The following is a 16798-nucleotide window of genomic DNA, read 5'->3' as shown; positions in this document are numbered from 1 at the left end:
CCCTGTGGACATAATGTATAATATAATAAATACATTTTTTAAATACATATGTCTGGTATTATAGTTCTAGTATATTTTCTTTAATGATTAAATGTCTCTTTTGTATGTAGTTATAAAAGTTTTCTTGATATAGCAATTTTGTCTCATAATATCTTTTTCGCACGCCATAAAAGCTGAGATTTTTCTTTCCCGCAAAAAGAGAACAAAATTGCGCGGTAACACACTTCACGGTACGTGCATTTTCCTGAAGAGCGACAAAGCTTGAGGTCCGCATGCGAGCAACAGTGCGGAGTTACCATTAATCTTCCGTTGGCTAAGCATTTGTATTTATTGTATGGATTATACTAGCCGGATATCGTCGCGATTATCAGTCGGCGAAATTACCTTCCATCAACAGTAAATTGCACATGCACATTGTGTGCATGATTACACGCAACAGCATGTTACAACTTGCACCTGCAGGCGCGAGTGCATCGAACATACCATATAAGAAAATTTTAAGTATATCGTTCTATAAGAATTACAGAATAATAAGAAACTAAGTTCTAAGATAATCATGATTTGTAATATCTAATAAAAATTTCATGGTACAACAGAAATTTGTATAATATATATAATACAATACATATATTAACATCTGATATTTTAATATCTTGGAAAGTAACAAAGTCTTGAGTTGATACTCCATTTATTTAAAATCAAATAAAATGTAAAATTTCATTAGCTTTTCATCAAAATTATTTCAGTTATTCACTATAACTGACATAACCGACAAAATAAAAAAAATCTGTGAATAATTCTACCAAATGTATTCCTTGCAATATTATTCTTGTAAACTTAAGAAGTAAATTCGAAAAATTTGCGTATGGCCGTAACGTTTGGCCATTCTCGGAAAGTGTGAAGTATAACGGAAAAGAATAAAGTACACACGAATACGGATTGCGCTCACGCGGATGAACAGCAGTGAATACATTGTTTCACGCAAACATGAAAGTGACTTACGATTTCCATCTCATTGTCCTATTCAAAACGTAAAATTAACATGAGATGAGTATTCGCGCCGGTGATGATATAAAACATAAAAATAATGAACGAGCTATGTCAAGCCGCGTTTTAATTAAGCAAAGTTTTCGCGTTGTTGTACAGAGACAATTAAAATAACGCAGACCGTTGACGATTAAATATATTAATCACAGTTAGAATACGAATAAAATAAATTAAATAAACGCATTAAACGTCATCTAATTCTAAAGCTCTATCTCATAAATAAATTCGTTAACACAAAAATCATTTAAAATATTTAAAGATCTATCAATTATAACATCTACAAATTTCTAGAAATATCTATAAAGTATCTATAAATTTAAACTATTTAAAGGTCTATAAATTTGTAAAACAATGTTTATTGATTCGATAAACTTGAATTAAATCTATATAAATTGCTGCCATATACACGTATTATTGTATACGAATGCCTAGATTTCCAAATATTTAGACACCTATAAAGTGAAAAATTTCTATTAAATCCTAAAAAATTCCTGGATTCTATACATATCTATAAATCCATAAATTATCATACTGTTGAACGTATAAATTATTAAATTTAAAAGCTTTACGTATTTTGAAGCAATCTGTAGAGGTAAACCACGATGACACACACGCACCATTGTTATTACAATAAACAATGAGTGGATTTACATATGTCACAGTGTTGCACGAGCACTGCCCTGCCACACTTTATCAACACCAGCTATCTCCCGACTGGAGTTATCGACCATCGAATCATCTTACAGATAAATCCTTCGCACGTGAATTATTATGGCGCATCGTATTTATCTTCGTTGTAGTTGCAACGCGGAAATGCAGAAATTTCAAAATCGCGTAGCGAATGACCATCGTGAAAAGCGGCTGGATTTTCGCGCAACGTTAATTAACGGACATTTTTGCATTAGTAATGACACATTACCGTGCATCACATTTATCATCCATTGGAAAACGAGGGAGTATATAAAAAATGCAATTCGCATTTTTTAAATTATTGCATTAATGTGATTATATTATCGGCCACCGAAAATTAAAATCTCGCATAAAACAATGATGAAGATTCTTGTCCTGTACCACATAACATATCTAACAAATTACTCCAGTAACAACAAAAAACGTTAAACTATTGTTAGTTACAGAACTATTATGTTAAAAAAGAAAATATCTATTTTATAAGTATAATTATATAATTTACGAGTTCGCACAAAAAACTCGGTGACAAATTCGCGTGTAAATCTCAGTGTAATATTAAATTTTTGATGGAATGTCGATATCAATATATTATATTGATATATTCATCCATACAAAATTAATTTGATTAAATATAGTCAGTTAGCTACATTAAAAGATATTAAATATCTTTTTCACTAATGTATCTGTATTTATAAATTTATTCCTGAACAAAATGTATTTTCAAATTATAGAGGAACCTCAATAATTGATATCATTACAGTCCAGACAATACGTCGTTATAATTTTCCAAATTACAACGAAATTTCAACAAACTTTTAAATGAAATTTAATGTACATAATTAATATTCTATACAAAAAAATGACAAATGACAATGCTTTAGTAGTGAAAAACGGAAAAACAATATGCGACGTTCGTTGAAACTTAAATAAGATGACATTTCCCCGATATTTATTCCATCACATAACAGCGATATTCATTCATTCCATCACATGAATAACAATGACATATATTCCATAATGTAGATAACGAACACACATTTCCAAGATTTTCCTGATCCGTTTGCCAATACACATCCTCCTTGCTCGTCTTCCTTCTCTGTCACTAAGATTGAACCGTAATAAACCAGGACGTGATAAATTTTATTGAGGAAACTGCAATGCGAAACGTATTGCGAGATACGAGATGCATACATGAAGTAAACAGCCGCGAACGAATTATCAGAAGCACGAGCATAAAATCTTCTTTGCTGTAGCGCGGACACTTTTATTGCGTTGTTCGTCGGAAGTATTATAACAACAATCAGGCGAACTTCCGCATTGTTCTCACGTCTTATTTCATACCTGCCATATTTCCATGCATAAAATCTTTTAATTTAAATTTTTACCTCACACTCGAGGCACGTTCGCTCGCACTCGCGAGAATTTCGAATTAATCCACGCCACTATTCATTTTTATTCGCAGTCCGACGGTAGTCATAAAGATCTGATCTCTCTTTAGCACTAATTTTCTTATTAAATTGTTGTCTCTATATTCAGCTTTATTATGTCCCGAATTTAATTACATTTTTCTTATTTTCCTCGAATATGACTCTTTCACGATGTGACGTAAACGCTAGCAAATTCTTATTACTTAATTATATTCTACAGTTATATAACTATAGAATATAATTTTATCACGATCCTTTTAATGCACTGACATTTATACGAGTACACTAATATGTCACCGATTTTTTGTCCAAGCCCATAGATCATATTCTTATATTTATAAAATGATCTTTTATTTTTTAACATAATCCTATAATTAGCAAAAAGCCTCAAACTTTTTTATCGACATTATTTCCTCCTTTTGCGATTATTTTTGATTCTTTTAATTTCTACTTTTCTATAAAAAATGTCAATCCGCGCGAATAGAATTCAATAATACCTCATCATGTATAAAAATGTTATATTTTCATTGTAAAAAAAACTTATTGCATTTTGAACAAATTTATAAGAAAAAAATTTAATGTCTACAGCAAATCAAAGTAATATTCCGACAAATAAATATGACAACTCGAAAAACGGCATCATATTTCTTCTACCACATCAAACGAATGAATAATTACTCGAGCGACAGCGGTAAAATATATTGTATCGTATTTTCCTCGTCGACGCAACGTGATTGAATGACGCTCGTACTTTTCTCGCGGAGCGTTTAGCTCACTTATTTAGAATCGGACGACGCGATCCCGGAGGACGGACGGCCACACTATGATAAAATAATACAAAACAAAAACTGCGCGTCGAGGAAATAAGAAGCGGGGTACGGCGCATTAGTCAAGAAACACTGGTGGCGGTCTATCATCTGGCGTATAACGTGGCACAGTTAAATAAACCCCGGGAAATGCATTTCTCTGCGTACGCTCATCCCGCCGCGGATACCACCGGATGTGGCTGTCATCCCCGCGTGCTCGTGCATCATCTTCCAGAAGACGCAGGATCACATCTTCCTCTCCATTTCTTCGTCGCTTCCCATTCCTATCTTCCCCTTCTCCCATCTTGCTCGCTTCCTTTTAATGGTGATCCTTCTTTTGGTGATTCTTCGAGTCCACGAACATTATTAATCCTCCAGTATTTTCGTCTCATTCAAAATAAATCCAACTAACTTCTTTATTAATTCGTTAAATTTGCGATTATTGAAAAAAGTCACGTCACTTTTGCATGTTTTTTTTTTGCAAAATGATTTTTTTTGCGATATAGCTTTTCATTCTTCTGAAAATATTTGATAGAACCATACATATAGTTATTATCACTGACATAATAGGAATAACCATAATTATGATAATATGTAATTACAGTCACAAATATAAAAAACTGTTATCTCAGTGCCTATTCAACATCAAAGATGATCTCACACGAACGATACGTAAACACACCTTGTGCAATTTTGCACATTAAACAATGCTACAAATGACAAATTATATATACATATAGAGACCTTTAAAAAATCTCGCGTTTAATCACTTTAACACTTAATAAAAGGATTGCGTAAAGAGAAAGCGAATTTATTCCCAGCATACTGGGAACAAAGATGAAGACGATGACAACGATGACGACGACGAGAACGACAACAACAACCAGTGGCTTGGACGATATTTTCAAGACGGGAAATTTATGCCGCTCGCGCCATTCGTTACGACGACGGCTCTATCTGCGCGTGACGTTTATTAATAACCTTTCTATCTTTAAAGGGAATAACGACGCGCCGGCGTGTCACCTCGCTAACGAGACTAAAAGCTCGTAATTGATTCTCTTCCGGCGCTAACCCCACCAGACGCGACCGTGTTCACTCGGATGAAAAAGAAGGCTGGCTATTAGCACCCGTTCATCGGCGACTATTAAATCAGAGCGACATGGCATCTGGCATGCATCGTTCGCCAAGGTTACCTTTAGCTACATCTGTTTTACAGAGACTTTTTCTTCAATCAAAAAAGTACTTTGATGCGATTCAAGAAGAAGCAAGAACTGTGTTCTCTAATTTGTCTCAGTTACATTTGACTGCGTGTGTAATTTTAATCATTGAAACGCTTCGTTTACAATAACAGTAAATTGCTATTCTTTATACATCGGTTAATTAATGAACTTGCTAATTAATAAACTTGTTAATTATAATAAATTTGCCTTGCATGAATGTAATAGATGTTTTTCAAAAAGTTAGATTTATCCGTAATACGTTTAAAATATAAAAAATAAAAGGATAAACTTCCCAATCAAATTTTAAATCAAAATTATTGTATATACTACAATTAAAATTATTGTTGCTACTTAATTGTATCGATTTTACAACGTAATTACATAATATATATTATAATTACAAATTTAATTAAAATACATTTTATGAAAGGCATTAATCAAGTAATATTATCTTAAAATTAAATCAATTATAAAGCTAATAATAAATTTCATCTGTTAGAATTCTTGAAATGTTCACATTACTACAGATTTCTAATTTCAATATCCAATAAAAGATTCCAATCAATATTGATATTTGACTAAATTTATAACTTAAAATACATCTCTGCTTTAAATTTCTGATCAATAGATCAAATTGTTCAAAAGACGTTATTATAAAATTGATAACATCGAATTACCGCGCTATTACTGGGAAAACAATTTTCTTGACATCGTGTCGCGTGGCACGTAATGTCAAGAGAATTGTTACTACTGGTACACTCACCAGAGATTCTTCGTGATACACCCGGCTTGAACGCAATTTCTCATTAAAGATAATGCCCGTCGTTCTTCAGGCGAACAACTGCGACCGCGAGTAAGAACAGAACGTAATGCCAGCATTCCTCTTAATTAGGATCGTACCTCACCTTACTGCTAAATGCGCTCTACACGGTCTGCTTGTTAAACAATAACAGAGATATGAGTAGATACCTCGTTCTAATATTCTAAATAAATGAAATTATGTTGAAAACAAGAAAAATAGATTTAGAAACGAAACAACTACGATTATTTATTCAGATTTTGGAAAATGCCGACTAAATTAATGTAAACTATCGGCAGATTATAATTGTAAATTGATTCATAAACGGATTATCTAATATTAATTAGTCAGATTATAATTGTAATTATATTTAAATTTAATTATCTCAAGGTACATTAATTCGAATAATTTGAAGGTATTTTCGTAGTACGACTTCGTATTCATCCACTTTGTAGATCACACAAAAACGTCGGTCCAGAACATTTAAAAGCATGTTTTCAAAAAAACCTAAATTCAATTTAATTTTATTTTAATAAATATTTCAATTTTAAATATTTTAATTTTAATTCAAAATTGAAGTATGCCCGAATGGCAATTAGCCATGCTCATGAATTTCTGTTACCACGATCAAGATTTATAAACCGATCGACAGAAACATACGATATTGAGAGAGAAGATCGAGTAGTGGTGTATTTTCGATCGAACCAGCACTCGAAGAAAGTAGCTAGAGCTCACTCGAAACAATCGAGAGCCGGTCAGAGTACCGTCGGGAAGCTATACGAATGACATCCTTCCGACCTCGTATTCATCCACTTTACAGGTCACACAAGAGTGTCGGTCTAGATTGGATGGCCATCGTCGCCATTTGCAAGGTCAATTGCATCGGTCATTTGGGAAGCCACGAAGATTTTCTTCGTCAACGTTTACCGATACTGGAATCGAACTATTGTAACTCTTACGAGTTGTCGAAGTAGAAAAAGCAACAATCGCGCAAATAGCTTTGGAAATAATTTACAGTGATTGTATGAGATTCTTGGATTATTAAATATAGTAAATCTTAAAATTTTTGGTTCTAAAAACTAATATGTTTCTAAATTATAAATCTTATTTTTCAGAAATACATCGATCGTATTTATGCAGAGAGAGTTTGCATATCATTATGATTCTTTAAGTAAAGCTTTGCAACAATTTTCACAAACAACGAATTGGTCATACATCAACGAATAGCATAATAACGGAATTTCTATTACACTAATTAGATCTATTATAATTTACGTGTACATAATATCACAATGGTATGCTCCGACGTGACGCGTTGTTCACGTTGCAAACTAAATTACATACAACCGATTATTTACGTTGAGTAATTATGAATATCCTGTTGGGATCGATCATAATCAACGCTATATGAAATTTATGGAAATCCTTTAATGCAAGAATACTTTTGATGTAATTTTAATTGAATGATCGAACACTATCTCAAGATTTTTCTTACGGAAGAAAGTTTATTTCGCGCAAAATTTATTGGCATTATCTGTTACCACGATTATTTTATTTTATTTTAATATCTATAACATACCTATAATATTTCCATTTCCTCTTATATCTTATTTTAATATCAATAATGTATAATATTTCCGTTTCCCCTTTTAATTAATATCTATTGTAATATTTATAATCAGGAAAAGTTACTTTTTAAGTTACTAATAAATTTTTAAATTACCTTGTATGTTTATACAGAAATTTAATACAAAAAGTAATACAAAATTGAAACAAATAATGATAAAATATAATATAAAAAATAAAGTATCCAAACTCATTGGATTCAATTTCTTAAATAAAATTACTTATAAATAATTTGTAAAATAACTTTCCTAATCCTGATTACAATATTTAATACGTTATATTTAATACGTTATATTAACACAAACAAGATATCGAATTTTCCCAAATATTTCAAGAATATTACACAACAAATTTTTATTTCGGATATATCTATGATTCTCAGATTACCTCAGATGACGAATATCAAATATTTGAAATATATATTATATAATCTTGGAGCAAGTTGTCTTAAGTTAGAGAAGTTTAACGACTATAACGTTCGAGTCTCCACATCCGAGATCATTAGAACGACTTCGGACAGACGTGTTTCTACGTGACTTGTTCGACGACGTTTTTCTTTCGTGGCTCGAAGGTATCGAACGTTGAGATCGTTTCTCTCAGTTTTATTTGCTTTGCGAACCGTACAGTCAACTCGACGCTTTTTTCTCCTTTCTTACGTTTGTCTTTAGTGTATATTCCTGTCCCGGGCTTATTTCTTACACTAAGACAAATGGTACGCGTATAGAAACTTACTTATAAGCTGTATGGATTCAAAAGATTTAAAAGACCCAAAGATTCAAAACTCTAAGAACTTGAATATATGTTATATTTATAACAAAATCTTTCAAAAAAACTTCTGAATAGTCAATAGATATCTCAAAATTATTTTATAAAATTTCCCGGCGACTAATAATAGCATAAATTTTTCTGTCTTTAATTTATTGCTATTTATCAAATTATAATCTTAATATAAAAATACAGAGAATTTATTCTTTTTATATCTCTTTACAAGTATTAATTTTTTAAACATTTATATCATTATCAAAATAATTCTTTTAAACGTGTTTTACGATTACAATTAATAATTTAGCAAAATATTTTCTTCTTAATATTAATAAAGCATAACAATTAATATTTATAAATTCCAAAAACGTCAAACCGTTCAAAGATAAAACATTTAAAAAATATTAACTCAAATTACATTACACTTATGACTTAAGAGAAAGTGTTTTGAGCACGACTGTAACATGATTGTCAAACGTGATTGCCTTCTACGAATCTTTCGCGGTAGAGACACCTGCGTGGATTACTCGAACGAGGTGGTAACGTCGCTCATTAGCGGAGCTAATACCAGGCCGGATGCTGGCCTGCCTGCCTACAACTCGATGTTATGTCCCTACGTTTTTTAATGTATCATGAATAATAATCACTAGATAAATCTTAATAATATATTCAATAGGACAAACGACGCTTATATAGAACAAATTAATTATTTCGGCAAATAATGGTTACTAAAATTTAACAATCAAATATTATCATACAATATTGAAAAATTTAGAGTTAAGTGTGAATTTAGAGTGTTAAGTTTAAAATGACATATAATGTTTTATTGTAAATTTTTATTTTGAATTATTATTTGAGTTTTCCGAAAACCTTTTTATCATTGATCATAAACCAAGATCGGACTATTTCTTTCCGCAAATTTCCGGAGTTATCTTAGTGACAGGAAAAATAAAATGTAACGCTCGCAAGCGACTGGTTCCGATCGGCCGGATTCAGATGAAAGCGCAGAACATCTCAACTTCGCGTTTACCAAATATCAAGAAGACCGTACAAGAAATCAAAACCGGCGTCGTAAAACGCGACGTCGCGTGTCGTCTTTCGAAAAAATTCGCGATGTCTCGTCGAAGAGACGTCGAAGGGTCGTCGCCGCGAGAAATGTAACTCGACGACAGCATTTCCTCGCCGACCAAGTTTTTACGAAGAATCGCGGGCGTGGATTCTCTCGCCGACTTGTCGTCGACAGAAGTCCAGTTGTAAAATACGTATTTCTCGTGACTAACTCGATTCGTCGTCGTCCCAATCAAAACTTTTATCCCGTTGCTTTGTATCACGGTAACTTCCATCCGCTTTATATCCATCATCCGTGAATTCGTGCCACGATTATTTCGTTTACGTAGATTCAGCGTTGCACGACTATCCAAAAAAATTGAATTTTCCGAATCGTAGAATGCGAGAAACTTGAGAATTAATAAGTTTTATACGGTTACAGATTCGGTCAGAATCAGTTAAATGTTCTTGAAATAGTCTTTGAAAAACGTCAAGAAGATTTATGTAGATTTCGTGACATTCACAAAGATCCTATTTCATTAATTAAACTAAACAATTATTTTTATAATAATTAGTTCTATCCATTTTAGAATACTGCTTTCTTTCACAATTGTTCTGACAGATTTAAATAAAAACATTAAATTTAAACTAAAATATGACAGTATAAAAACATTCAAAGCACCATAATCTCTCTATATCAACAAAAATTAGAATTTTTGGAAAATTTTTTAAGGTAAAATTTTTTGCATACGAAAAGACATTTCTAGTAAAATTACTTATATTTGTTGTTGAGGATTAAAGATACATGAAGAACTTCTTATAAACATAATCTTTAGAAATTTTGTGAGAAAATAATGCTCATAAGAAAAAAATAATTTTATTACAAGTTATAAATAATTTTAAAAACATCAATTTTTTATTTTTGTCAAGATCATTTCACAAATGGATAGACATCGACAAGCCTTTTTATTTTAAATTACATGTCTTAAAAGTATTTATAAATTGAATATTATAAAAGTTCCAAACATTTTTTAAAATAAAATTACCGATTTTTCTGGTAAATATAATTTTTTGCATTTCCAAAGAATTTTTTTTATTTATGTTAGAAGTTCAATCAATAAAGATACCATTTATAAAAAGAATGCCGGAAAATTGAAAATTTTTTAAAATTTTTCGCCTAAAATCGTGATAAACAAAAAATAACATTTTATAAAATAATTTATAACTTTGATAAAATCGTTCTCTTGCAACTTTGTACACATTTTTTCACATCTCTAAAAATTATATTTATAAAAAGTTTTTATGTTCCTTTAGTATCAATTAAAGTATTTTACTGAAAGTGTCTTGTTTGGTGTACGTGCGCAAAGGTCTTATAATCCCTAAAAAAAATACCTTTAAATAAACCAAAATCTCTCTCTCTCCGTGATTTCGTCCTAATGAAATTTCCCCCAAAACACCATGTTTTTCCACCTCGATCGCAACCGCATTTAGGGACGTGTCGAAAGAGAACGAAGCACGACGTCTGTCCGCGAACAGTGTGGCAACTGGCAAGCGCATTAGAATAACGCGACGCGGCCAGACTGTGCCACTAATTACATCCCGCTGCCTAGTTTGTATTAATGCGGACGTTAGCATTCAGCCATGGCCGTCGAGCTTTCCGCGTTACGTCGTCGCGTCGCGTCGTCCCGCGTTGGTGCCGCGTTACGTGCGTTACGTGCGTCACGACGGCCGCTCTGGTGGCCGTTGTTACGGCCCAGAAGGGGCATGTTGCAATCCTCTCACCCTTCAACCCCCCGGCCAAGGGATGCACACGGCAGGTGGATTTAACTGCAGGTATACACCGCATAGATAGGCATCCGGCATCGTTCCGTGCCCGAAATCACTTCGCTCGCTAAGCTCGTTACTGATCTCGTGCTTTATTCACACGAATGTCGTCGCTACAACCCGTCTCACGATTAACTTTGTTACATGGAACACGGTGATGAGAGTAAAAGATGCTTACTGACATGATATACATACTCGTAGCGATGTAATTCACTGGTAAAACAGTATATTGAGATATCTATCGAGCTTGGATTATTCGTAATCCGAATAAAGCATTTTAAAATGTCATAAATCCATTATAATATATCAGAGTAAAGTACTAATAATTAATTAGATAAAATAAAGTTGCATCGAGTCATTTGGTATCGCCAATTGTTACATGTTACGAGATACTTTGTGCAATTTCACGTGAAAATTCGAGCTCCTACAATTTCGATTTTTCCGTTGATTTTTTTATTCTACTGATAAATTCTCCGCAATACGAAACGATAACGGTATTCAATAATTTCGACATAACAGAAAAATAGGGAACGAGCAATGAAAGTTTGAAAGGGATCGCTAAAAGTATTAAAAAGTGCTTGGTTTTTTTAAATGAGAATAATTTTCGTAAAAGCACGATGTATTTTCCAATCCCTAGGATTGAAAATTCCTTCCTACAGCCTCATTAGTCTCAATATCGTAAAACAGAAATGATATTCAATAAGTATCTAAGGTAAGCTATATAATATCAGACAAAGCAACAAGCGCCCATTCATTGCCTCTTTCATTTCTCTCTTTTCACTCTTAGATCATTTTTAGCTGAGCCCGTGCTTTATTCGCTTTCTTAAAAAGAATCATAAATAATATTATATAAATAATATCAATAAATAATATTATATAAATGCAAATAAGCAATCGATTTTATGGTACCTACACGGAAAGAATTTTTTCTTAGAGTTTCGCCTGAAAATATAATAGTTGTGGGACAACATTGTATTTCAAAGAATTTTAATGTAAATCTCTTTCATTCATTAATAAAACTATAATAAGGTATAAAATAAATTTGATTAATTTTACTGAAGTGCATGATGAAAATCTTTAAAATATTATATTGTACCACAACTATCAGATTTTCAGAATAAATTTTAAAAGAAAATTCCCTGCGTGTACGTTTTGAAAATATATATAAATGAAAGTTCCTTTTATTACTTACAGTAATACGTGATATTATTTTCGTCATCTAATCCATTCTATATATATCTGACACAGAAGGATCAAATGATGCAAACAATATCAAATAGCAAATAGTTAACGATATTTACAATAAATTAAAAAATATCATCGTGGTCAGATATCTCGTTTCACTTTTACGTATCGTATAACTTAAATTTGTTAAATCGTAAATTAAAATTTCAATTAATAGAGATGAATAAGAGTTGTTGATAGTTGCATTATTAAATTGAAAATCCTTTTCTCAAATTAAATGTTATCAGTGAAGAAACATTTACTGTTCGATTCAAAACAATTTGCAGCAAGAGAAGTGCAGAAAATATAGCAATATCTCTACTCAAACTTCAAATTACTGGCTATTCTCTAGTACACATATTCGATAACTTGTAAATGATGTATACATATGTGCTTCAAAGGAGGCAAACGGAGTAAATAGTACCATAGAAATGCAGATTAGCCGTAAATTGACGATACAGCGGCAAATTGGAAACTATATTCGCGGTATATATAACCCTATCTTTGTTGTACAGTGCAACCTATAGTCTTTATATAACCGTATATCGATCTTAATGTCTGTAACTTTCCATGCTCGTGTATATTACAAATTCATTGCAACTATTTATTATATATTTTTTATATGAGCCATTATAAGCAGCACAATAAAATTGTTTATTCTTAAACAACAGTTCAACTATATATTTACAAAAGTTTTTATGATTTTATGAAGAAAAAAAGTTTTAATTTTTCGTATTGAATAATAATTATAATAAAATAATAGACTGCCAAAAGATTTATTTTTATATCGAATTATATTAGTATTCTATCCATCAAGATTTTAAAGAAAAAAAATACCATTTATCTTCAAACATTTGTCGCGCATCTTAATTTCCATCGTGAACGAGAAAGGAAAAAGTTTCTTTCACGGGTGTATTAATCTCGACAGGGCTACATAGAGAGATTTCGCTAATTACAGTCTCGAGTAAATCATACTTTGGACAAATAAGTAAAAATGCAAGAACTGTGCAGAAAGAAATAGAAACAAACGACAGGAAGGAAGGACTCCCTTTCAAGGAAACGCTGTGAATTAGTTTCCATTTGCTAATTACATGCGGAGTCGCACGACGACGGGAAAAAGAAGCGACGGAAATAATTATGTTTAATCTCACAAAAATTAAAAACTCTGAGACGATCGAAAGAAACTTTTTCCCTTCTCTTCACGAGCCACATGTTTAAAATCGATAATTACAATGCATCGTCCATTATATTATTTCCAGCCCTGTTCATCTTACTACAAAAATTATTATTACAAACGTTTAAAAAACACCACATTAATAAGTTTATTTAAAAGTTGAAAAATATAAGAAATATAACAAATTTTAATTTACATATATATTTACAGGGCTGAATAAAGAATTAAAAGTGCAGCATTTAATTCTTAACTGAACATAAAATATGAGTATTACAATTGCAATTCTGGTAAGTAATGTTCTGGCAAGTGATATTATGTTTCATTTATTAAAAAAGTTTTACAACATTCCTTTTCATAAAAGGATTTTAAATAAAATGTATATGTAAAAATATATTTTTCGCGAATTTGTTTAATAAAAATAAAAAATATTATATTTAATATGTATTCTTTTTTTATATGTACTGTAACTTTAATATCCTATATTTCAATATACATTTTTTGTGTACTGTAATGTTCAATATTCATGTATAAAAAATTTTGCAAAGATATGATTACATTTTTGATCTCTAAAGGATTATAAAATTATTATATACATTTTCGAACAAACCAGTCATAAATTACTGCGTATCGGACGCGACGTACGTCTTCAAATGAGTCACCGTCCAGTTAAGGATTAAAAGACTGCAGAAACAAACAGTGAGACACTCGCACTAAAAGAGTGCAAAAGGAAGGAGCGTGAATCGTGGAAACCTTCGGTCCGGTTTTTCTCGTCGCTTATCTCTCCGGCAGATATGTTCGTTGCAACCGGCAACGGTGAGGGGAGGAGGAGGAAAAAGGGTAAAAAATCATGAAAGAAACGAGGGCAACGCGCGAAAAGTACTATCCAACGTATACAAGTAAGACCTCTGGAACAACCGTGCGCGTACCCGTTCGCGCTTTTAACGAGCAAACTTTCGACAAATAAATTTCGCGAATCAGCGCGCGCCTCGCCGAAGGAGGTGCCCGTTCGTTCGTTACGCGACCGAGAGATCTGCGAGCATCGGGCTGCAGTCTCTCTTAACTGCGAACGAGTTGCATCCGATGCATCTCCAAAACTTACTCTTAAAGGGGCGAAATCACGCGAGTGACCAACTGCGCGATCCGCTTTAAACGCTTCATCTCGACTAGCTGTTCAAAGCGAGCGAAAGCAGGAAACGGTCGCGATCTGTGTAATGTTTGACGAACCGTTTTCGCGAAAACTAATGTTGATTCTGCGGCTATCCAAACAACGTTTAAAAAGAAAGATGTCCTAACGTTTGAACATTCCTGGAACGTTACGTTATTTTTCAAAATAATTCACACGACTTACATCGTTTCACGAGTCATCAAAATTATAACGAATTTATTCTAGTATGGATTCAAGTCAAGAGTAAGGTATTCAAGTCAAGAGTAAGGTACTCAAGTCAAGAGTAAGATATCTGTATGAAGAAAGAATGGTTTTGCTAAAGTATCCAAGACTGTATTCCAAAATTTACTGCCAGTACTATAAAATTTATAGTTTACGTTACGTGCACTACTATAGATTTTCAGAACTGACAGTAAATTTTAGAACACAGCCTAAAATTTAGTTAGATACAGACTTGTGTGTATATGTGTGTGAAACTGGTTTTGCTAAATCATTAAAATAATTATAAAGGACGCTCAAACTGGCTGCACTGCGAGAAAAATGTTTGATATTCATAATTATATAATAATGTCAAAAAGTAAAGGGCATACAAGAGTCAGGTCTTAAAATTTAGAGAAATATATATGACCGTGTAATTACATACTTAATTTGTCAATTTTAAATATTACAATATACATATTACATGTTTCGGTATTGTAATTGTGCAGAGAACAAACAAAAACAAATCTCTGCGATAAAATTTTAATATCTAACAACATTGTTACTGTGCACATTTTATATATCTGAAGATGGCACGATCATGATGCCGAATGTAATATGTATTGTATATTGTAATATTTAGAATTGACTAATTAAATATGTAATTACATGGTCATATATTTCTTTATATATAAATTTTAGAACATGACTCTTATATGCTCTTTATTTTTTACTATTATTATTTAATACTAAGAATCCTTTATTTTCATTTGTAATTATTAATAATAACATTAATAATAACATATTATTATAATTAGGATTATTACTACTGTACAGCAACTATAATATTAGTAATAATAAACATGTATAATTCTAGCAACAAATGTACGTAGTTCACAATCTAAAATGATTATAATTAGTTATTATAACTATAAAAATGATTGAAATTACTATTAATTAAAGCATTGCTCATTATGCTTAAACGTCTTATATAATTATTTTGATGAGCCAATAAATTATTTTCAGATCTACATCTAATTAGATTTTTAGATACTTCAACAAAATCGTTTTTCCCATGTAACATTTACGGATAATATCGAAGATTTCTCATCTTCAATCAAGCAGCATTAGTCGCACGCGAAAATTTCCTAAGGACTGGAAAGAACTTTGCGCGTGAAAATTTCCTGAGGAATAAGAGATCTCGACACAAAAACTGCATTCCACGCTCTAGCAAAACTCTTATTAAGTAGTCAATTATGGGCGACAGTCCAAGCGTTCATTCGGATCGCTTTATGTATAATTGAAGCGTGCCGAGTAATTATTGTCGTTAATAGATATCAAAGACAAATGACGACACAAATATAATTGCATATAAAGTAAGACTCACAGTAGAAGTATCTGAAGTATTTGAAGCACTAAGAGTTGAAATATCTGGAGAAACTGGACGAGCGATGTAATGGTTCATCTACAAAAAAACAGAAAAAATTTGAAGAAAGAATCGAATTGTGATTAAATATACATTAAAAAATCAATTAGATAAAGTTTATAAAAAAATTGAAGATTTTATAATTATATAAAATCACAAACAAAAATTATATACGAATTTTAATTGCACACTCATTAAGATATACATATTTTTATTAAATGATTAAAAAATTAAAATTAAATTAGAAAAATCTATTTTTATTCACATTATTAATATAATTAATAAAAAATATATTTTTTATATTTTATAACATTCTCTCTGTACACCTACACTAAAAAAAAGTTTTATTAAATTTAAATAAAT

At 31.6% G+C, this 16798-nt stretch overlaps 1 protein-coding gene across 1 annotated transcript in view; it reads right to left on the bottom strand.

Annotated features, from left to right (window-relative positions):
• Nucleotides 1-16470, bottom strand: part of pxb (putative Hedgehog signaling attenuator pxb) — a 647697-nt gene extending 631227 nt beyond the window's left edge. Inside the window, exon 1 of the mRNA XM_087415727.1 lies at nt 16397-16470. The gene's annotated coding sequence lies outside the window, so the exon portion shown is untranslated. The remainder of the gene's footprint in view (nt 1-16396) is intronic.
• Nucleotides 16471-16798: the final 328 nt, after the last annotated feature.

The sequence above is a fragment of the Acromyrmex echinatior genome, chromosome 18 (assembly GCF_024713525.1).
Source record: "Acromyrmex echinatior isolate Ae372 chromosome 18, ASM2471352v2, whole genome shotgun sequence".
NCBI classification, from domain to species: Eukaryota; Metazoa; Arthropoda; class Insecta; order Hymenoptera; family Formicidae; genus Acromyrmex; species Acromyrmex echinatior.
Note: the sequence above shows the minus strand (reverse complement) of the source record. Positions and strands in the feature narration are given on the sequence as shown.